This window comes from Bos taurus, chromosome X (assembly GCF_002263795.3).
Source record: "Bos taurus isolate L1 Dominette 01449 registration number 42190680 breed Hereford chromosome X, ARS-UCD2.0, whole genome shotgun sequence".
In the NCBI taxonomy this organism is placed as follows: domain Eukaryota; kingdom Metazoa; phylum Chordata; class Mammalia; order Artiodactyla; family Bovidae; genus Bos; species Bos taurus.
Genome location: NC_037357.1, coordinates 64,667,785 through 64,692,626, shown reverse-complemented (window position 1 = coordinate 64,692,626; position 24,842 = coordinate 64,667,785). Strand labels below are relative to the sequence as shown.

The 24,842-nt window shown below is 40.5% G+C and overlaps 1 long non-coding RNA gene across 4 annotated transcripts in view; it reads right to left on the bottom strand.

Annotated features, from left to right (window-relative positions):
• Positions 1–24,405, bottom strand: part of LOC101906457 (uncharacterized) — a 28,623-nt gene extending 4,218 nt beyond the window's left edge. Inside the window, exons 1-2 of one of the 4 annotated variants that reach the window (XR_003033445.2) lie at positions 22,189–24,405; positions 21,671–21,864 (exon numbers count right to left, since the gene is read on the bottom strand). This is a non-coding gene — a long non-coding RNA (uncharacterized lncRNA). Of the gene's footprint in view, positions 1–21,670 lie in introns of all 4 variants that reach the window. The other 3 variants (XR_003033446.2, XR_003033444.2, XR_240837.5) reach the window with 3 other exon arrangements.
• Positions 24,406–24,842: the final 437 nt, after the last annotated feature.

The window sequence follows — 24,842 nt, the reverse complement described above, 5'->3', positions numbered from 1 at the left end:
AGTCTCCAATGCCTCAGCCCTAGAGCTTCCCAATATCAACAGAGCGTTCAATCTCTGTGGTCATGAAATGTACAAAATGGCCTTGGGAGTCTTGACGCAAAAATTCAGGCCTTGCCAAAGGCCAGTGGCCACTTGTCTAAACAGATGGCCACCCTACCTCCAAGCAATAGCAGCCACTACCATGCTAGTGAGCGAGGCTGTCAAATTAATGTTGGGGCAAAACCTAAATGTTAACATCATACACTCAGTTGTAACCCTGATGGATAGCAGAGGCCACCACTGGCTCACACATGCATGGATGACTGAGTATCAAGGGTTACTATGTAAACATCCATGGGGAAACCTGAAAGTTGTATGAACTCTAAAACCAGGTATCTTCCTACCAAAAGAAGCAGGGCCCTTGGAACATGATTGCTTGGAATTATTAGACGAAGTGTTTTCTAATAGACAAGACCTGACTGACAAGCCACCCCACAACCCAGACCTGGTCCTATATACAGATGGTAGCAGTTACATGGAAAACAGAAAGAAGATGGTTGGGTATGCTGTAGTGTCTCACTCTGAAGTGGAGGAAGGAGAGGCACTTCCTCAAGGATGGTCAGCGCAGAGAGTGGAGTTATGGGCATTAATCGGGGCCCGGGAACTCAGCTGAGAGCAGCGAGTCAATACCTATACAGACTTGCGGTATGCTTTCACTACTCTACATGTCCACAGAGCCTTATACAAGGAAAGAGGACTCCTTACAGCAGGAGGGAAAGGGATCAAAACCCAAGTCAAAATATTGAAACTTCTGGAAGTAGTATGGGAACCAAAGGAAGTGTCAGTTGTCCACTGCAAAGGCCACCAGAAGGGAAGTGACCCAGTGGCCGAAGGGAACCGTCACACTGATGCAGCCACCAAGGAGGCTGCCCGCGGCAGCCACCAAATTCAAAGTCCTGCTAGCCCTGGAGATACCAGCTGCCCCCAGGTACTTTCCTGAGGAGGAAAAATGGAGAAAAATGGAAGGGGGAACCAAGGCAAAGATGGGATGGTGGCTCACACAAGACTGCAAGTCCATGTTCTGGCACATCTTGCCTACAAGCTGGTGTACCAGCAACATGAACTGACCCATATGGGCAAGACTGCCTTAGAGAGTTTGCTAGACCCATACTATCTTGTTGCTCACCTCCCTGCACTCTGTTCTTCTCTCAGTGATGTGTAAACTGTTTACAAAATAAAGCTCGCCAGGGCCCTAGTAGATCGGCAGGGACACAACATTGTGGACTATCCCCCTTTGAGGATACGGAAGCAGGTTTCACTGAAATCACTCCAAATCAAGAATTTAGATATCTTGTAGTTTTTATCTGCATCTTTTCAGGCTGGGTGGAAGCCTTTCCTATCCGAACTGAAAAAGCAAGACAAGTAACCAAGGCAGTCCTGAAAGACATTGTCCTCAGATATGGAATGCCTCTGTCCATAGCGTCAGACAAGGGACCAGCATTTGTAGCCAACGCAGAACAACAGGTGTCAAAGACTTTGAAAACCCAGTGGAAATTGCATACTGCCTACCATCCCCAGAGTTCAGGGAAAGTGGAACACGTGAATTGAACCCTCAAACAAACTCTAGCAAAACCATGCCAGGAGACCAGCTTATCTTGGGTAGGTATGTTGCCTGCAGCCCTCTTAAAAGTGAGGAGTTTGCCCCAGGCAGGGATAGGGTTTTCACCATTTGAAATCCTGTATGGACGACCACCCCCACTAGTCAACTTAAGGGGAGACACCAGAGAACTAGGGAACTTGAACTTATATAAGCAGCTACAAGGGTTAGGACACACCATCTCTCAAGTACATACATGGATAATTGATAGAATACTCGTTTCCTTAGGCATAACAGTACATCCTCACCAACCAGGGGACTGAGTATGGGTAAAGGATTGCAAAAAAGAGCCTTTAAAACACATGTGGAAAGGGCCATATTCTTTAACCTTAACTACCCACACTGATCTCAAGGTGGAAGGAATAGACGCTTGGTTCCATTACTCCAGAGTCAAACCTGCAAGTCTGACTGATAGCCAAGAGAAGTGGGAAACGACCCTTAGTCTGGAGGAATCCCTGTGCCTGACCTTGCAGAGAAGGAAACAACCATCCCCAAAGCCCCACTCTGGCCACACTGGAAGCTGGTCAATAAAAGCACGGCTGAAGCTTGAGGAACCAATAGGACCGACAAAAGGCAGATGTATTGGTTATTAATTGGTCTGGGACTCCCCCTATTCATCTTATTTGGAATAGGGCTTTACTCTTTCCCCCAGAGTGGACTTGTATCCAAAAACTCTCTCTCTCTGCTTTGTCTAATTCTTCATAGTTCTTGTTTTTTGGAGTTTCCTCATATTGTGATCAACTTAATTATGAAAACAGCGTATTTTTGCCTTTTAAGTTGTAAAATCCCCTCCTCATCTGAGAGCCAGGATGATTGTTCTGAATGTATGGAGTCTTTCTACCTTGAGGGTACATGGGCCCTGGAAGTGTACTGGATTGGATGCCTCTCTGCTATTCCAATGGAATCTAACAATTAGCAGGTGGGCAGGGTGTCCTATTCAGAGTTGTGCCCTGTCCAAGGAAACAGTAGGCAAAGAATGCCTAAGCTGAGAAGGGTTAAATTATACCTGGGTCGGAGAAACAAAATGCAGAAGAGCCCTGGTCTATAATGATCCCTATAAGAAATTTCCATGGTGTCCAGGGGCCCCAACCTGGTATTGGGCTCCCCAAAAAGGAGGGAATGGAAATCACACTTGCATTCCCTTGAATTCCACTTCTGGGATTCTAGAGCAAAACTGTACAGGAAATCAACCTGATACTAATCCCTTTCTTGCAATCCCAGGCATTAGCCCACATTGGAAGCATCTTTACTGCACAAACCCAGACTTATGGCAATCCTGAGAGGAACTTTTTGGAATTGTGGAAGAAGGGCCAACTCAGAGCTCCCATGCAGATATGGAAGAAACTGCACCATAGGAATAATTCAGTCAGGTTTCTTCCTCTTACCCACACCAGGGGATATGCTGGTGTTCCCAATTTGTGATAACCTGAGACACAGAGAAAAATGATTCTTTGAGCTAGGAGGAAAACAAAACTAGGGCGAAGATGGGAGTTGGGGATACAGGACCCCCATTTACATGCTCAATCGAATAATCCAACTGCAGGCATTACTTGAGATTATAACTAATGAAATCGCAACTGCATTGGAACTGTCATTACAGCAACAATCCCAGATGAGGACTGCCATCTATCAATATCGAACAGTGGAGGAAGGAGGAGCATATGAGAAATTCAACCAAACTGACTGTTGTATCCAAATAGATGACAATGGAAAATTTGTGACAGACATAGCTAAAAATATCGAGAAGATTGTCCATGTTCTGGTTCAGACAATGTTTCTGGTTAAGACAATGATTGGGATTGTCGTAGTCATACTCACTGATGTCTGCTTATTCCCTGGTTCACACCCGTCCTAATCAAAAACATAACAACGTTCATTCATAGGAACAGTTGTCAAATGGAGAACAGCCACCTAGCTGTTGCTTTTAAAGGATTACCAGCCAGTTCTGGATGATGATGTTCTCTGACAGCTGCAGATGCACCATAAACATCAAGAGGGGGGAATGAGATAGAAACCAGACCAAAGCCCCCAATTAAAGTAGCAACCTTTTGCTTTCCCTTCCTTTATCTTGTGTTAACATCTGCTGCTCATCAATCACTGCTTATGCATCTGATCTCTTGCTTGCTGGTTACCTCCTCTCCTTGGGAACTAGGGCTACCTGGGGAAAGGAGGGATCTGAGCTGTTCGAGCAGGAAATTTATGGTGCATAAAAGATACTTAGAACAAAGGCAGGGCACTCAGTCTTTGGAGGCAACTCCACTGAGCCCACACTGGTGCTGAATAAACCCAGCTGTTCTGCATCTTTGAGTGCCGCTTGTCTCTTTCTGATGCCACAGAGTCTATAACAACACTATGATGACAATCAGCTGACTCATGGCCTACTTTCCCATGGCCTTTCTTTATTTCAAACAGTCCTCAGAAACTTGCCTTGTCTGTGCTTTTGCATTCTATCTGCCTTTTCTTTTTTTGAGAGACTCTTGTATGGCAGGAGGAATTACTATAAACTGGGCCATCTTTAGTGGTAGGAAGTCATTTAGCACAATTGGTACAGTTGGAAAAGTGAGAGGAAAGTCCTAATACAAAAATGTAACTTCCAAGTTAGTGCTATCTTCTGGTTGTATGAGTAGAGTAGTAGTCAACGAGAAAGAAAATGAAATCCCAGATACGTGGTTATCTTGTTATGATCTCCAAATTGAAATATGCTTAAGAGAATAGTCTATATATAGGTGAATCCTGACTCCAGCTCTATTAAGTATTCACACTGTTTGAACAGTGTGAGTGAGCAAGTCTCCTTTAAGCCCTTCAGTTTGGACTGAATTGCATTCCTTTTTATTTTACTTTTTTTTCAGATATGTACTTTGCAAGTAGGAATGGTGGTCTCTTGGGGTTCTCAGGAAACCAGAGGACTGCTGATAAGAGTGGTGACCATAGACTACAAATTCTGCCATGGAGAAGGTAACAATAACACACCTGGAAAACTCTCTGAGGGAAAAGCCCATGTGATTTCAATGGTTTGGGAGGGCTTGTGATCCTCTAGGCTTCCCCATGGCTACTACAGCCTAGTGTCACAGCCTAGTGTCTTGGTTAGGGGAGATTTAGGGAGGCATGGTTGCCATGACATCACGACTCTGTGACATTACTAAAGCTATAGGCAGAATACCTTGGTCACTTCCCTTTGCCTCTAACAGATGAAAGGAGAGGCCTGTATCTATTTTATGAGGTGGGGCTGTCTTCATGATAGGCTTATTTTCTTCTACCACTTACTGTAAATGATGCTCATTCTAGTAGTTCCTAGGCCAACTTTACCCATGAAATAGGAACAAGCTCTAGCCCAGTTGAATCTCTAAAGAAATGGTGAAAACTCTAAGGGAGTGTTAAGTATCTGTGAGGATCATCAGTTTATGTGTTAGAGATTCCATTACTAGTTTCCTTTCCATGAGACCCTAGGTAAGAAAAGGAGGCCTCATTTGAAACTGAAAGCCTCTTTTCAAGAGGAAATGTGTGAATTGGTTTTCTAGGGTTGCCAGAACAATGAAAAACATACCAGGTAGCTTTAAAAATGTTTTCTCAAGCTTCTGAGGATCAAACCAGAAATCAAAGGGTCAGGAGATTTGTTCTGTTCTGGACTGTGTCAGTCCAGAATTTTCTGGCTTTGTCTTCACACAGTAATGTCTCTGTGTTTTCTGTGACTGATCTCCTTTTCTTATAAAGAATCAGTTGTATTAACCCAAGTACCTATTCAGAGGCCCTATTTCCAAATAGGGTCAGAAGAAAAGACAATCTACTCACATTTTGACTAAATATAATGTACAGAGAGTTATGTCTTCAGCATAAAATTTTGAGAGGATACAATTTATTCATGATATTCATTTTCTCCTCTCAACTTGCTACTGCTAAATATTCATCTGTATCCCAAAGCTTACCCCACTAAGCAGCTTGCCTAAACCCAGAAAGCAGCTGCTTAAGAAAAAATGGGTTGTTTAGGAATAATACAGATGAAAACAAAATTCAAAGTTTCTTACCAATCCAGAAATCCTCTCCACAAAGACAGAATGTATGGGAAACATTTCTTTTATTGAATAAGTATTAAACCATAATGTGATGGCCATGATAAGGAAACTACTAAAAGACTGCAAAGAGAATAGAGGTATTATAAATATGTTTCCTAGCAAACTGTCAATCACGCTTTGACTGTTTGGGTCGCAACAAACTGTTACAAATTCTTAAAGATATGGAAATACCAGACGACATTACCTGCCTCCTGAGACATCTGTATTCAGGTTAAGAAGCAACAGTTAGAATCAAACATGGAACAACGGACTGGTTCAAATTGGGAAAGCAGTACGTCAAGCCTGAATATTGTCATCTTGCTTATTTAACTTACACGCAGATTTCTGCTAAGTTACTTCAGTTGTGTCCGACTCTGTGTGACCCCAGAGATGGCAGCCCACCAGGCTTCCCCGTCCCTGGGATTCTCCAGGCAAGAACACTGGAGTGGGTTGCCATTTCCTTCTCCAATGCTTGAAAGTGAAAAATGAAAGTGAAGTCGCTCAGTCGTTCCCAACTCTTAGCAACCACATGGACTGCAGCCTACCAGGCTCCTCTGTCCATGGAGTTTCCAGGCAAGAGTACTGGAGTGGGGTGCCATTGCCTTCTCCGTACATGCAGATTACATCATGGGAAATGCAGGACTGGATGACACACAAGCTGGAATCAAGACTGCAAGGAGAAATATCAATAACCTCAGATATGCAGATGACAACAACCTAATGGCAGAAAGTGAAGAGGGACTAAACAGCCTCTGGTTTAAAGTGAAAGATGAGACTGAAAAAAGCTGACCTAAAACTTAACATTCAAAGAACTAAGATCACAGCATTTGGTTCCATCACTTCCTGGAAATAGATGTGGATACAAAGGAAACAGTAACAGATTGTACAGACTGTATTTTCTTGGGCTCCAAAATCACTGCAGAAGGTGACTGCAGCCATGAAATGAAAAGTTTTGCTGTTTTGAAGAAATCCTATGGCACATCTAAACAGCATATTAAAAAGAAGACCCATTATTTACTCACAAATTTCCATACAGTCAAAACTACGTTTTTTTCAGTAGTCATGTATGGATGTGAGAGTTGGACCATAAGGAATGCTGAGTGCCAAAGAATTGATGCTTTTGGGCTGTGGTGTTACAGAAGACTCTTGAGAGTCTCTTGGACAGCAAGGTTGATAAAACTAATCATTTTAAAGGAAAACATTTCTGAAAGTCATTGGGAGAACCGATGCTGAGGCTGAAGTTCCAATACTTTTGCCACCTGATGCAAAGAACTGACTGATTATAAATGACACTCATGGTGGGAAAGATTGAAGGCAGGAGAAGAAAGGGATGATAGAGGACGAGATGGTTGAATGGCATCACTGACTCGGTGGAAATGAATTTGAGCAAGCTCCAGGAGATGAAGAATTACAGGGAAGCCTGGCATGCTGCAGTCCATGGGGTTGCAAAGATTCGGAAATGACAAGGTGACTGAAATGATCCTAGCAAGCATTGTTTATTACAAAATTTTCAAAATATGAAGCCGTCCTCAAAAAGACCTGATTAAAACACTCATCACAGTTATTTTGCCCTAAATTTACATAGTAATTGGGGTAACCATCAGTGTTTTCTAATTTGTTTCTAGAGAGAAGGATAAACTTCACATAATTTTATGACTGAATGTGGCTGTGGAAAGAGGCATACGCTAAGATGGTCTGTTACCCTCCACAGAATTGAGAGATAAGATGTTACTATTAACAATTGAGAAATAAGATGCTACTATGAACAAATACCCATGTACTCATGGGCAAACCACTTCAGTATTCTTCCCCAAGAACCCTATGAACAGCATGAAAAGGCAAAAAGCTAGGACACTGAAAGATGAACTCCCCAGGTCGATAAGTGCCCAAAATACTACTGGAGATATCAGGAGAGAAATAACTCCAGAAAGAATGAAGACATGTAGCCAAAGCAAAAACAACACCCTGTTGTGGATTTGACTGGTGATGGAAGTAAGGTCCAATGCTGTAAAGAGCAATATTGCATAGCAATCTGGAATGTTAGGTCCATTAATCAAGGCAAATTGGAAGTGGTCAAACCGAAAAGTGGCAAGGTGAACATCAATATTTTAGGAATCAGTGAATTAAAATGGACTGGAATGTGTGAATTTAACTCAGATGACCATGATAGCTACTACTGTGGGCAAGAATCCCTTAGAGGAAATGGAGTAGCCATCATAGTCAAGAAAAGAGTCCAAAATACAGTACTTGGGAGCAATCTCAAAAATTTCAGAAGGATCTCTGTTCATTTTCAAGGCAAACCATTCAATATCACAGTAATCCAAGTCTAGTAATGCTGACCAGTAATGCTGAAGAAGCTAAAGTTGAACGGTTCTATGAAGACCTACAAGACCTTTTAGAACTAATGCCCCCCAAAAGACGCCCTTTTCATTATAGGGGCCTGGAATGCAAAAGTAGGAAGTCAAGAAACACCTGGAGTAACAGGCAAATTTGGCCTTGGAGTACAGAATGAAGCAGGGCAAAGGCTAATGGGGTTTTGCCAAGATAATGCACTGGCCATAGCAAACACCCTCTTCCAACAAAACAAGAGAAGACTTTACACATGGACATCACCAGATCATCAACACCAATATCAGGTTGGTTATATTCCTTGCAGCCAAAGATGAAGAAGCTCTATAGAGCAGCCAAAACAAGACCAGGAGTTGACTGTGGCTCAGATCATGAGCTCCTTATTGCCAAATTGAGACCTAAATTGAAGAAAGTAGGGAAAACCACTAGACCATATAGGCATGACTTAAATAAGATCCCTTATGATTAAACAGTGAAAGTGACAAACATATTCAAAGGTTAGATCTGATAGATGGAGTGTCTGAAGAACTATAGATGGGGGTTCGTGACATTTTCGAAGAGACTGGGATCAAGACCATCGCTAAGAAAAAGAAATGCAAAAAAGCAAAATGGCTGCCTGAGGAGGCCTTACAAATAGCTGTGAAAAGAAGAGAAGCAAAAAGCAAAGGACAAAAGGAAAGATATCCCCATTTAAAAGCAGAATTGCAAAGAAAAGCAAGAAGAGATAAGAAAGCCTTCCTCAGAGATCAGTGCAAAGAAATAGAGGAAAACAATAGAGTGGGAAAGACTAGAGATCTCTTCAAGAAAATTAGAGATACCAAGGGAAGATTTCCTGCAAAGATGAGCTCAATAAAGCACAAAAATGGTATGGATCTAACAGAAGCAGAAGATATTAAGAAGGGGTGGCAAGAATACACAGAAGAACTGTACAAAAACCATCTTCACAACCCAAATAACCACAATGATGTGGTCAGTCACCTACAGCCAGACATCCTGGAATGTGAAGTCAAGTGGGCCTTCGGAAGCAGTGCAACGAATAAAGCTAGTAGAGGTGATAGAATTCCAGTTGAGCTATTTCAAATCCTGAAAGATGATGCTGTGAAAGCAGTGCACTCAATATGCCAGCAAATTTGGAGAACTCAGCAGTGGCCACAGGACTGGAAAAGGTCAGTTTTCCTTCCAATCCCAAAGAAAGGCAATACCAAAGAATGCTCAAACTACCATACAATTGTACTCAACTCACACGCTAGTAAAGTAATGCTCAAAATTCTCCAAGTCAGACTTCAACAATCCGTAAACTGTGAAATTCCAGATGTTCAAGCTGGTTTTAGAAAAGGCAGAGGAACCAGAGATCAAATTGCCAACATCCACTGGATCATGGAAAAAGCAAGAGAGTTCCAGAAAAAGATCTATTTCTGCTTTATTGACTATGCCAAAGCCTTTGACTGTGTGGAACACAATAAACTGTGGAAAATACTGAAAGAGATGGGAATACCAGACCACCTGCCCCCTGAGAAATCTGTATGCAAGTCAGGAAGCAACAATTAAAACTGGATGTGGAACAACAGACTGGTTCCAAATCGGAAAAGGAGTGCATCAAGGCTGTATATTGTCACCCTGCTTATTTAACTTATATGCAGAGTACATTATGAGAATTGCTGGGGTGGATGAAGCACAAGCTAGAATTAAGACTGCCGGGAGAAGTATCAATAACCTCAGATATGCAGATGACACCACGCTTATGGCAGAATGTGCAAAATAACTAAAGAGCCTCTTGATAAAAGTGAAAGAGGAGAGGAAAATGTTGGCTTAAAGCTCAACATTCAGAAAACTAAGATCATGGCATCTGGTCCCTTCACTTCATGGCAAATAGATGGGGAAACAGTGGAAACAGTGGCAGACTTTATTTTTTGGGCGGGTCTAAAATCACTCAGATGGTGACTTCAGCCAGGAAATTAAGACACTTACAACTTGGAAGGAAAGCTATGACCAACCTAGACAGCATATTAAAAATCAGAGACATTGCTTTGCCAACAAAGGTCTGTCTAATCAATGGTATGGTTTTTCCAGTAGTCATGTATGGATGTGAGTTGGACTATGAAAAAAGCTGAGCACTGACGAATTGATGCTTTTGAACTGTGGTGTTAGAAAAGACTCTTGAGAGTCCCTTGGACTGCAAGGAGATCCAACCAGTCCATCCTAACGGAGATTAGTCCTGAGTGTTCATTGGAAGGACTGATGTTGAAGCTGAAACGCCAGTACTTTTGCCACCTGATGAGAAGAGCTGGCTCACCGGAAAAGACCCTGGAGGAGAAGGGGATGACAGAGGATGAGATGGTTGGATGGCATCACCAAGTCAATGGACATGATTTTGGATAAACTCCAGGAGTTGGTGATGGAAAGGGAAGCCTGGCTGGCTGCAGTCTGTGGGGTCGCAGAGAGTCAGACATGACTGAGCAACTGAACTGAACTGAACTGTTGTACCCATAGGTTAGACAAGCAATATCAGAACATTGGAGTTTAAAGAAGAGAGCATTTTCTTCCAGGGCCATGCAAGTAGATGGGTGGCTTATGCCTTAAAAAATCCTGAACTGCCCTCCCTGGGTTATCCCAGTGCACCAGCCCTAAGCAACCAGTATCATGCATCGAACTTGGACTGGCGACTCATTTCATATATGATATTATACATGTTTCAATGCCATTCTCCCAAATCATCCCACCCTCTCCCTCTCCCACAGAGTCCAAAAGACTGTTCTATACATCTGTATCTCTTTTGTTGTATGCAAAACCAATATTGCAAAGTAATTAACCTCCAATTAAAATAAATAAATTTATATTAAAAAAAATCCTGAACTTCCCAAAAGCTTTCAAGAATGTCCACTTAAAACTTGTGGGAGGGATGTGATTAGCTGTGACAAACTTCTTGCTGTCAGATATTTTATTCTTGAAGAAAAGTCACAGTGAGGTAACTGTTCCTGTAAACCTCTAGCAAAACAAATATCATTCTCTATGCTGAATGGTAAGATTCCAAGCTTGATTTTCACATTCCAAGGTCCTGGTTAGGAGGAGGAGATTCCTGGGCAAGCTGATTATCCTGTCTGAGGGCATTCATCCATCACCCTGTCTTGGTCCTCCCACCCGTGGTTAGTCACAGCTGAAGAGGCAGCTTTCAGTCTCTGGGCCCTTGACTTACCAAGGTCCCCACACCCTGCCCAGCCACCTTAAATGAGGGAGCCAGGTGCCCAGCCCACAGCTGCCCTCAGTCTTCTCAGTCTGCCCTAATTGTGGGGGCGGGGGCTGGGTCCTGTAGACTCTGACCCAATCAGATTGCCACAAGCATTATGTCATGGAGGTGGGGATGGCAGGCAGATTGCCTATTGCTCTGAACCCTGGGCCAGGTCAGTGAGTGGCTCTAGAAATGTCTCTGTACCTCTGCAAGACTCGGCTTTTAGCCTGTCCCCAGGCTCCACGCGTTGTTACCCAGACCAAGGCCAGAGCACCTGCAGGGCCATGGAGGAAGGCTGAAATATATCTTTTACTACACTCTGCTGAGAGGCTATTGGTGGGCCTGGTCTTCTAACTCCTATGGTCTTTAGCTGAGGATGGCAGCTCCATGCCCCTCTTGCCCCTATTACCGTATCTTCCTTGGTGAGATTATTCAACATTTGACAGAAAGTTGGTAACTTAGACCATCATGGTCTATTTCCATTAGCCCAAGATAATCACATTCTACTCTGTTTCTATAACTCAGGTAAATTAACTAACAATATCATGTGATGATACAGTTTTTATCTTCCTCTAACTGAAATATTATACTTAAAAAGCATAATGTCCCCTAGGACATATATATTGCAAATGGGGGAACCATTTATTCATTCACTGCTGGAGGTATAGTTGAATTGTAATATTTTAAAAACAATTTTTATTGGAATAGAGTTGCTTTACCATCTTATATTAGTTTCTGTTGTACATCAAAGTCAATCTATTATAGGCATACATAGATCCCTTCATTTTTGGATTGCCTTCCCATTTAGGTCACCACAGAGCACTGAGTAGAGTTCCTTCTACTTATTTATTTTTTTCATTTTTTTAATTCAAAGTAATTTATTTGTTTTAACTGGAGGATAATTACTGTACCATACTGTGACGGTTATTGCCATATGTCAACATTAGTGAGCCATAGGTATACAAGTGCTCACACATCTTTAAGCCACACTCACCTCCCTTCCCACCCTATTGCTATGGGTTGTTCCAGAGCACTGGTTTTGAATGCCCTGCTTTATGCATACATAAACCTGAATGATGATTTTCCTGCATGAAATGTGCAATTTTCTCTATATCACATGTGAGTTACGGGTGTAGAGTTTTCTACATTAAATTTGAAATCTGTATTTATGTTTGGAAATCTAGCTGTATATTTTTGGTCATGATAGATGAACTATTGTACGTTTCATATCTGGATATCCCTGCACACGTTTTCCTACATAAATATGGAATGCTGTATATTTCACATAGGAAAATTTGAGCATATATTTTCCTGAATAAAGTATGGAATATTTTTACATTTTTTAATGAAAATCTCAGTTAAGATTTTCAGACATGAAGTATATAATTCTCCATAGTTCAAATATGAAACACCGAGGCAAAGTTTCATTATTGAACTAGAAATTTTGTACATTTCATAAATGATCCTCTAGGTACAGATTTTCCTACATGAAAGTTGGTATATTTTATATTTCACATGAAGAAATACAGACACGGATTTCCTTGTTTTGCGATACTCTATATTTCACATATGAAAATATGGGTGCTGATTTTTTTACATTAAATATGTAACTTTCTATATTTCACATTTGAAAATCTAGATAAAGATTTTCCTGCATGAAACATGCAATATGCTATATGAAAATCTGGAAAAGTTTTTCCTGCTTAAATATTGAATGTTTTATTTTACACTTATTAAAATCTATGTGCACATTCTGCACATGATATATGGAATTCTCTGTGTTTACCTTTGGAAAATATTGACATTCTTTTCCTTACATTAAATATTAAATTCTCTATAGAGGTCATATTAAAATATTAGCATGGGTTTTGTGGGCCTAGATTTTCAACTGTGAAAATATGTAATTCTGTATGATTCACGTGTGGAAATCTCAGTGCAAATTTTCCTAATTGAAGTATGAAAACATGTATATCTTACAGATGATAAGTGTGGATTTTCTGATATATTGCTATATGGGATTCTGCATATTTCATATAAGAAAATCTTATGATTTTGGGGGCATAGAATATGTAATTCTGATTTCACATATAGATATTTGGGAACAGATTTTCCTATATGAAATATGAAATCTCTATATGTCACATATTGAAATCTGTATACAGATATTCACACATTACATATGAAATTTTTCACATTTCCTATGTGGAAATCTCAGACCAGATAGTTTAGAAAATATATGGAACTCTCTATAGTTCCCAAGTAAAAACAAGATGAATTTTTGAGATGAAATATGGGTTTTTGCTCATTTCTCATATGAAAACCAGGGTACATATTTTCTTACATGACATATGAACAGTGTATATTTTAGATTGAAAATCTGAGTTCAGAATTTTTTACATGAAATATGGAATTTTCTGTTGCAAATGTGGAAATCTTACCTTAGATAATGCTTCTATGAAATACATAATCCCTCTGTTTCCTATATGCATGTGGACCCTGATTTTGCTCCATAGTATGTGCAATTTGCTACATGTCACATAGGAATATCTTGGTCTAGATTTTCCCACATGAACTATGGAATTCTCTGTATTTCCTTTATCAAAATATGAGGACAGGTTAACTTTAGGAAAGATGGAATTTTTTTATATTTCACATTTGAAAATCTAGGTGTTGATTTTCTACATGAAATATGAAATTCTGTACATTTCTTGTATTAAGGTATTAGTGCAGATTTTCCTGCTTAAAATATGGAATACTCTATATTTCATATAGGAAAGCCTGAATGATGACTTTCTTACAGCAAATATGTAACTGTCTATATTTCACACATGAAAATATGGGTACAGATTTTTCTACATGAAGTATGAAATCTGTACTTCATGTTTGAAAATCTAGCTGTGTATGTTTGGTCATGATATATGGAATAATGCATGTTTCACATATGGATATATGTGCACATATTTTCCTGCATGAAGAGAGAATCCTGTATTATTCACATAGGAAAATTTGAGCATCCATTTTCCTGCTGAATTATGGAATTCTACTTTCATAAATGAATTTCTCAATTAAATTTTCTGACAAGAGATATGCAATTCTCTACAGTTCAAATATGAAATTCCAGAAGCAAATATTCATTCCAGAAATACAAAATGTGTATATTTCACAAATGAAAATCTAGATAGAGGTTCTTACATGATGTGTGGTACTCTTTACATTTCATATAAAAGATCTGAGCACAGATTTCCTTGATTTAAATACAGACTAATTTATATTTCACATATGAAAATATGGGTACTGTGTGTTCTACAATATATGTATTTCTCTATATTTTACAAATGACATGTTGAATTTTTCCTATTGCATTTATAAATATTGGTTGCACATTTTCCTACACGGTATATGGAATTCTCTGTGTTTAGCATTTGAAAATATATATGTTCATTTTCCTACACTAAATAATAAATGCCCTAAACTTCACATATTAAAATATTAGCATGGGTTTTGTAGACATAGATTCTCAAATGTGAATGGGGAATTTTGTGTTCTGCATGTGGACATCACATTAGAAGTTTTCCTAAATGAAATATGGACTTCTGTATATTTTACAGATGATAATTGGAAGAGAGGTTTTTCTGCTATATTGATACATGGGATTCTGTATTTTTAATATACAAAAATCTTAATTAAGATTTTATTACAGAAATATGTAACTGTCTATATTTCATATTATACCAAACTGGGAAAAACTTGACCTACATGAAATATGAAATCTTTACTTTTCACATATATTAATCAGAACAGATTTTCATACATGACATAAGAAAGTTTCCATGTTTTATATAAGGAAATGTCATCCCAGATATTCATACAATAAAATGCTGAACTCTACAATTCATATATGAAAATACAGTTGCCAATTTTCCCACATGAAATGTGGAATTCTCTATATATCACATTTGAAACCTGGCCACCCACTTACCACAAAATATGAAATCTTCTATATATCATATATGAAAATCTCTGCTCAAAGTTTCCTCTAGGAAATACTGAACATTATGTATGTCACATCTGAAAAACTGGGTGCTAATTTACCCACGTGCAATCTGGAATTGTGTATATTTTTGATATCAAAATCTGTGCACCAATATTACTACTTAAAATATGGAATTCTGTATATTTCACATGTGAAAATAGGGTGAAATTTTACTCAGTTAAAAATGAAATTCTCTATATTTTACATATGAAAATGTCAGTGCTGAATTTACGTCATGAAACATTGAACTTTTTGTATTTCACTTTATGAAAATCTGTATGCTGAGTTTCCTACATGAAATATTGTATTTTCTATACTTCATATATGAAAATCTGGGTGGTGACTTTCTTACATTAAATATTCAATTCTCTATATTTCACAGATGAAAATCATGGCTTTAGTTTTCTTCAGATATGGAGAACCAATATGGTATTGGAGTTATCTCTATGTCACAAATGAAAATATGTGCACCACTGTTTTTTCATGAAATATGGAATTATTTGTATTTCTTATGTCAAAATCTAGGCTTAAACACTCTTTCATGGAACTTGGAATTCTGTATATTTCACATATGAAGATAAGAATGGAGATTTTCCTATAAGAAATATGAAGTCACTGTATTTCATATGAATCACTGGTTCTTCAGGTACTGACACATTTCTTCCCTGTTTGTCCCTGTGCCTTGCACATGCATGTGTACAGGTGTGTGTTTGTGTCACCTGTGTTTGTGTGTGTGTTCATGGGCCCAGGCCCCTGCTGACAAGGAGATGAAGGCAAAAGAACATGAGAGGTCTAACAATGAGTACAGGAGGCAGGAGACATCGACAGACTAGGGGAGACAGGTCCATGCATCTCTGTGGTGCCCCTGTCCAGGACAAGAATGAGCAAAGGATGGCCAGTGACAACTCTGGGTAGTGAGTCCACAAATCTGCAATTACCTCAGGAGACAAAGACAAACTCACAATTTCTGCTGTGCTGTTGTGTGTGTTTGTATCCATAAGAGGGGTTGGAGGGTTTGCAGAGTCAGCCAGCATAAATCAAGTGCTGTGGGCCTCTAAAATCATTACCCGTGGACCCCTCAGTCTGAGGAGCCATTGGCCCTGATTAAAACTCTTCAAGAAATGGGCATAGAAGGAACCTACCTCAACATAGTAAAGGCCACATTTGATAAGCCCACAGCAAATATTATTTTCAATGGTTAAAAAGTGAAAGCATGCCCCCTAACATCAGGAACAAGAAAAGAGTGTCCACTGTCACCACTATTATTCAGTCCAGTTTTGGAAGTCCTAGATACAACAATCAGAGAAGAAAAAGAAATAAAAGGAATCCAGATCGGAAAAGAAAAAGTATAGCACTCACTGTTTGCAAATGACGTGATGCTGTAAATAGAAAACCAAGATGCTATCAGAAAATTACTAGAGTTAATCAGTGAATTTAGCAAAGTTGCAGGATAAAAAATCAATACACAGAAATAATTTGCATTCCTACATACTAACAATGAAAAATCAGAAAGAGAAATTAAGGAACCAATTCCATTCACCACTGAACAAAAAGAATAAAACATCTAGGAATAAACTTACCTAAGGAGACAAAAGAACTGTATACAGAAAATTATAATTTGATGAAAGAAATCAAAGATGACATAAACAGATGGAGAGATATTCCAGGTTCCTGGGTAAGAAGAATCAATATTGTGAAAATGACCATACTACCAAATGCAATCTACAAATTCAATGTGATCCCTATCAAAATACTAACGGTGTTTTTCATAGAACTAGAACAAAAAATATCACAGTTCATATGGAAACACAAAAGCCCCTGAATAGACAAATTAATCTTGAGAACGAAGAATGGAGCTGGAAGAATCAACTTACCTGATTTCAGATTATACTACAAAGTTATAGTCATTAAGACAGTACGTTGCTGCTGCATTGCTTCAGTCGTGTCCGACTCTGTGTGACCCCATAGATGGCAGCCCACCAGGCTTCCTGTCCCTGGGATTCTCCAGGCAAGAACACTGGAGTGGGTTTCCATTTCCTTCTCCAATGCATGAAATTGAAAGTGAAGTCGCTCAGTCATGTCCGACTCTAGCGACCCCATGGACTTCAGCCTACCAGGCTCCTCCGTCCATGGGATTTTCTAGGGAAAAGTACTGGAGTGGAGTGCCATTGCCTTCTCCAAAGACAGTACGTTACTGGCAGAAAAAAAGAAGTATAGGCCAATGGAACAAGATAGAAAGCCCAGAGAAAATCCCATACACATATGGGCACCTTATCTTTTACTTAGGAGGCAAGAATATACAATGGGAATAAGACAGCACTTTCAATAAGTGGTGCTGGAAGAAGTAGACAACTAAGTGCAAAAGAATTAAATTAGAACACTTCCTAACACCATACACAAAGTTAAACTCAAAATGGACTAAAGACCTAAATGTAAGACCAGAAACTATAAAACTCTTGGAAGAAAACATAGGCAGAACACTGTATAACATAAATCATAGTAAGATCCTCTATGACAAACCTCCTAGAAAAAAGGAAATAAAAACAAAAACAAATAAGTGGGCGCTATTTAAATTTAAAAGTTATTGCATAGCAAAGAAAACTATAAACAAGGTGAAAAGACCACCCTCAGATTGGGAGAAAATAATAGCAAATGAAACAACTGACAAAGTATTAATTTCCAAAACATACAAACAGTTCATACAAGTCAATACAAGAGAAACAAACAACCCAGTCAAAAAGTGGGCAAAAGTCCTAAACAGATATTTCTCCAAAGAAGACATACAGATGGCTAATAAACACATGAAGAGATGCTTACCATAACTCATTATTAGAGTGTTAGTTTGTCAGTTGTGTCCAACTCTTTGTGAACCCATGGACTGTAGCCTGTCAGGCTCCTCTGTCCATGGAATTTTCCAGGCAAGCATACTGGAGTGGGTTGCCATTTCCTTCTCCAGGCCATCTTCCTGACCCAGAGATTAAACCCGGGTCTCCTGCACTGCAGGAAGTCTCTCTACTGTCTGAAGCACCCCAGAAGCTCTTTATTAGTGAAATACAAATCAAAACTACAATGGGATATCACCTCACGCCAGACAGAATGGACATCATCAAACAATCCACAAGCAACAAGTGCTAAAGAGGGTGTGGAGAAAAGGGAACCCTCCTACACTGCTGGAATGTAAATTGATATAGCCACTATGGAAGACAGTATGGTACTTCCTTAAAAAAAAAAAAAAAAGCTAGGAATAAAACCACCATATGACCTAGCAATCCCACTATTAGGCATATACCCTTCAAAAACCAAAGCCAAAAAAGACATATGTATCCCAGTGTTCATTGCAGCACTATTTACAGTAGGCAAGACATGGAAGCAAGCTAGATGTCAATCGACAGGGGAATGGATAAAGAAGCTGTGGTGCATATATACAATGGAATGCTAGTCAGCCATAGAAAAAAAGGAATGCCTCTGAGTCAGTTCTAAGGAGGTGGATGAACCCAGAGCCTATTATACAGAATGAAGAAAGTTAGAACAAGAAAAAACAAATACCGTGTATTAATGCATATATATGGAATCTAGAAGGATGGTACTGATAAACCTGTTCGCAGAGCAGCAATGGAGACACTGACATAGAGAACAGTCTTATGCACAAGGATAGGGGAGAAGAGGGAGAGGGTGAGATAAACAGAGAGAGTAGCAATGGATGCATTTATACTAACATATGTAAATAGACAGCCAATGGGAATTTGCTATATGACTCAGGGAACTCAAATGGGGGCTCTGTAATAGCCTAGAGGGGTGGGAATAAGCGGGAAGTGGGAGGGATTCAAGAAGGAAGGGGCATATGTACACCTACACTCATGGTTAATTCAGGTTGAAGTGTGACAGAAATCAAACCAATACTGTAAATAATAATCAATCAATGATAAATATTGTTTAAAAAGCTTAAAAAAAGGTTATTTGGAAATTATCTAGAATGTCGCATGTGAGAGAAAAAATAAAAAACTTAATATGTGGTCTTTTGCCTTCCAGGTTTTGTTCTCGTAATTTTTTAAAAGTATGAGATAGGGGAGTTAATGTCGTCATGATTCTGTATCTGTTGTTCTGTTTATCTTTATATTATACTATGGTTATGCTACTTTCCATAATAATGAGGGTGCTCCACTAATGTTGGTCAGAGGAAACACATGTTGAGATGTTCATTTGGACCAGGAACTGTTCTCTGTGATGTGTGCATTCTGACATGACACCCCATGGTCTTTCAAGCACTTAGGAGAAACTGTGTTCAATCAATACACAGATCCATACACAGTAAAGTTTCCTGCAGATAGACATGTTGATCTGCCTTTTGATCCAGAGCACACTAGACACTTCAATGTATTCCAGACTGGGGGTCAGATACAACACGTCTCTGTTCCTCTCTGGCCTGGGCAACAATCTGACTCAGCTCTTCCAGGGAGGTGACTTTGGGCAAATTCATTCACCCATTAACCACTACATGTTTCTGCTTCCTTAGCTGCAGAAAGGGATGATAGCATTAAAAATTCTTACCTCATAGTGTTGTGATGAGTACTCAAAGACTTTATTATACCTGTACATATGGAGAGCTAACCACGGTTCAGAAGGTTGAGCTTATCTTCTTGCCTCTCTTCACTTCCATTTCTGCTTGTACTCACACCCCCCTGTCCCTGCCCCAACTCTTTTCCCCTACCACCCCAACTCCACTCTCTAGCACCTGTGCCCCATCCTCAGACTCTCCATCCAAAAACATGGCTGATAATCTCCTCATGATTTACGTCAGAAAATATCCATACCATCACCCTTGAATTAAAAATCATGAATATTGGCAGAAGAAATAAGAAACAGACTAAAACTGGCAATGTGAAAACTACACATTAAATAAAGCATTACTGATGAAAGTCTGACTATTAATGTTTTCATGTCTTCATCAGATTCAGATTTTCAGAATTTGATACAGGAGAATTAGACTTGATAAAAAGAATGCAAAAAAAAAAAAAAAATGTTATGCGGGACCACAGCCTTTAAATTTCCATCTATAAGGTTTTTAAAACTTTACATACTCATGTTCTATAATGGTTCAGTGACCACTTATTTCCCGTCATTATACAGATCATATGAAGGGGTTATTGGACTTGTAATTTCATAGAGAATATGCACTAAACTTTTCCATATGAGCACATGATGAAACCTCAGTTTTGCATTTAGGCTTCACAATATCCTCATTGGAAGAGGCGGATACTCATTATGCTAAAAAAAAAAAAAAAAAAATCCTTCCCCCATGCCTCATTCACTGGGTTCTTGAGGCCCTGGAGGGCTGAAGTGACACTGCAAGTCCATGTGGTGAGTCAAGGTGGTCTTAACACTGTGTCCCTGGTACACTATCCAGGGAAATGTGGAACAGCAATAATATTAACTACAGTAATGACAACAGCTAGAATCGACTGGGAACATACCATATGGCACATACTGTTCTGACGATTTCCCATGTCTTAACATGGTCAGTCTTCTACAGTGCCCGATGAAGTAGTTAAATTTACTCCAAGCTAGTGCTTCTATGTGGCTAATGGAGGAATGAGCCACAGAGAAACTATGTAACTTGCTCAGTGTCACCCAGCAGTCAGGGAGCCACCGGTCTGGATGCATTGTGGAAAACTCAGTGTGTTCTGCATTTCTAGTCAAGGGTAAGATCCAACTGCTATGGCAAAATATGTCGAATAAAAGCTACCACATAACAAAAATTGATCTTACATCAAGGAAATGCACACTAAATAGAAATTCAATTTCTTCAGAAATCTTTCAGATAGAGGCTTTGAAAGACTGGAACTAGGATGTTTTGTAGAAACGATGGTCTGAAACCCTCCTCAGAACAGCAGACAGCATGTCAGTGAGTCTCCTAGACTGGAGGTCGTGGGTTCCTGCATCAGAGAAGGCAGCAAACCCCTGTCACCTACACAAGCTCCAAATGGAGACAGAGCCTGGCAGGAGTCAAAATAAGACCATTCCTCTGCTCTGGTACTGCCTAGACAAGTTGTCCATGTCAATCAGAACTGAGGAATTCTAAAAAAAAAAATGCAGATTTCATGATCCACATTCAGTGAATCTCACTTAGTGCAGCTACAATAGTGCCCTAGAATCTGTCACTTTTCATTATGCTTGGGAAACTCTCAGGGACTTTATTAAACCCCTTTAGTAGAGAGACTGTCTGAAAAATAAGGGAAATAGCAATCAGAACAGATATGAGAAAAAAAATAGAGATGATCAACAAAACCCAAAGCTGGCTCTTTAAAAGATCAATACAAATTCATAAACTTCTACTCATATACAAAAAAGAGAGCTAGATAACTAAAGACAACACTTACCAATATCAAGAGTAAAGCAGATTTCAGATTCCACAGAAATTAAAAGGATTCTGTGAATGATTCTAAATAATGGCATCTGGCAATTTCAGTGAAAAGAACTAACTAAGTTCAGCCACAAAGAAATAGATAATCTATTGAAAAACCGAGCTTATAGTTGAAAAATTTACAGAAATCTTCAGGCCCAGGTGGTATCCCTGGCACAAAAGAGAAAGAGAGGGAAAAAATGGGTAGGGACAGAGAAAAGGTGACTATATTCTAATACAATCAGTTACTCAAGGTAAAATGGGGCAAATCCAAACAATGTGATGAAGCCATTGGTTTTTATTTTCTCATTGTCCTCCAGCTTCCCATTACTACCTCCCTCCTTTGCCCCAGTTGCCTTCTCCTTCTTAAGTCTTGCCCTCCACCAAGAGTAGCAATATTGTGAGGCACTATTCCCACATTATAACTGATATCCGCTGGTTAACTGACATTCTATCATCCCAACAGCTGGTATACTCAAGCTCTCTGTCTCTCACCATGGACCAGAAGGTTTCACTCCTAATTTCAGGTATAGCTAGGAGAGAAGGTGCAGAGCACACATTGGATTCTTGAGTCCTTCATCTGTGAAATGCAGATGACCACAAACTGTGGGAAAAAACAGAGACAGCAGCACAAGACCCTTTCAATGAGTGCTAATCCAAACAAAATATGCCAATCCCAGAGCATCACAGGACTCCTTGACATTCAGAAGCATGCCAAGTAGATTTCCCTGCCAGGACTGTTGCATTTATTGTTGCTTCTGCCTGGAAAGCTCTTCCTTCAGGTAAGCCCATGGCCTGCTCCCTCACTTCCTCCACATCTCTGCTTAATTGCCATCTTTTAAGGAGACTTTCCCTCATTATCTTGAATAAAATAATAACATCATACCCATACACACCCTTTCCCCTGATCTAGCATTATCTTTCTTCATAGTGCCTGCCACCCTTGATTTACTTACTGACAATCAGGTCTATGAAATGAGAGACTTGGTCCATTTTGTCCTGTCACAAACTCCTCGAATTAGGGCTCTGGTATATGGCAGGTGCTCAGAAAACATTTGCTGAAGGACAGCCGGGAACCAGGCCCTTTACACGCATTGCTAACGTGCACAGGTGCCCTGCAAGACGGACACTGGCCCCACTGTATTAATTATCATACATACTGAGATTCCAGGAGACGGGTGACACACTCAAGAACACACAGTCAGCATGTCAGGTTCCAGGCTTCGGAATCATATCTGCCAACTTCCAAATCCTCAGTTCCTGGACAGAGACCTCACAGCCAAGAATGCAAGAGGCTTTATTTCTAACACAACGACTCCACACAGCTCAGGTAGATACCCAGAGACACCAAAAACAGGTCACTGTGTATCTGCACAGAGAGCTCACAACTCGAGTCTCAGACCCGCAAACACGACGGAGACCAAACACACTGCGACAAAGAGCCTCCAAACAAACCAAGGTCTTCAAGACAGAAACAAATGAGAATTGCACAGATACTTCACATCATGGAGACTGACTTCCGAACCACTCCGGACACTTACTAACCTAATACTGAAACCCCTAAATAGAAGGACAGGACTTTGAGTAACTCAAGAACATCATACAACCTGAAGATAAAGTTCCCAGACAAATGGAAAAGCTGCACCCTGTGCACAGACACCAAGCAGCTGATAGTTCACACCCTAAGACAAAACCCTCCTCAAAGCAGCTCAGAGACATCACAACTTGGGACCCAGAATCAAAAGCTCAGAGATCTCACATTCTGGGGAGCAGACGCCTACACAGACAACTCACACCCAGGGACTCAAAGGCCCCAAAGCTCCAAAAAATGCACATCCCGGCATACAGGCACACACACCCTAGAAGCTTTGGACTATGGCTTGCAAAATCCACTCAGATCAAATATCCCATCACCCACGATCCTGGCCAATGGCTCAGAGAGATCAAATGTACCCAAAACAGCATCTGTGATGTCATACGTAGCCATACACAACCCCAAGCTCCCTGACACAGGTTACTCTCCAGGGAGAGACACAAAACAAGCCCAGAGACCTCTCCCTGGTCATGAATTGCATACATCTGTGCGACTTACCGCGCGTTGCCATATGATCCAGACTGAGTGAGAGCTAAGACTGAAACAGCGTCACTCTGCACAGCCACTGACTGTGCCGAACCTCGCCACTAACCAAGGCAGCGATTCAACCCCTTCAGGAAAAGCGGTAAAACTCGAAGAAAAAACACACACTATGAAAAGCCGCGCAAGCAAACGCAGGCGCCTCTCGCCCAGAGTTCCAGCTCCGCGACCTCAGTACCTGTCTAAGACAGGCAGCCTATGGGAACCGAGCAAGAGACGAAAGAGGTCGGGAGGAGCCGGACTTCCGCGTGTACCCGAGCCCTGGAAGAGCTAATTCTGGCTATCTCCCGGTCTCCGTATCCTCAAAGCGGCAGCCAATCTCTCGCTCTGTAGCCATCCCCACGTTGGTTGAGAACATGTAGAAACGAAGGGGTGGAGTTGGAAAAAAGACAAAGAAAGTTGCAGCTTAATATCGGTGTCCACTCGAATTCAAATGCGGCGGGAAGATGGAGTGGAGCGAATGTGGTTGGACCTAGTGGCACCATGAGTGCCTCCGCTGGGAACTCTGGTCGATGCCCGACGCGGTGTCAGGGCACCCTCTGTTTTTTCACACACACTCTCCCAATGGTACCTTCCAGAGTGGGCGGTCCTACCGCTACCCTTCAGCGTCATATTTCAGGACCGAACTGTTTCTTCTCGAGCGCCACTTGATGGTGAGATTGGGAAACAACAGAAGTACATGCCCAGGATGATATGCAACGGGTAGAAAGACAGTCAGGATGAAAACCTCACAGATTGCCACACTCTTGGACTCAGAAAAAAGTCTTAAGAAACTGAAGATTACTCCTCTGTGGTGGCCACTATTGTAACAGGAAGCATTCAAAGAATTTTCTCTGTGCTGGGCATTGGCCCTGGTGCTTCTTTGTGCTTTCTTGTTAATACAGAGTAGGTCTCATGGGGAAAACCAGCCACAGTCCCCCAACTGGCAGGAGAGATAAAGCTTCTGAGAATGGGATCTGAAGTCCTGGTATGGGAACGGCCTCTGTCGCTGACTGCGAGTGATATGTGAAAGGAC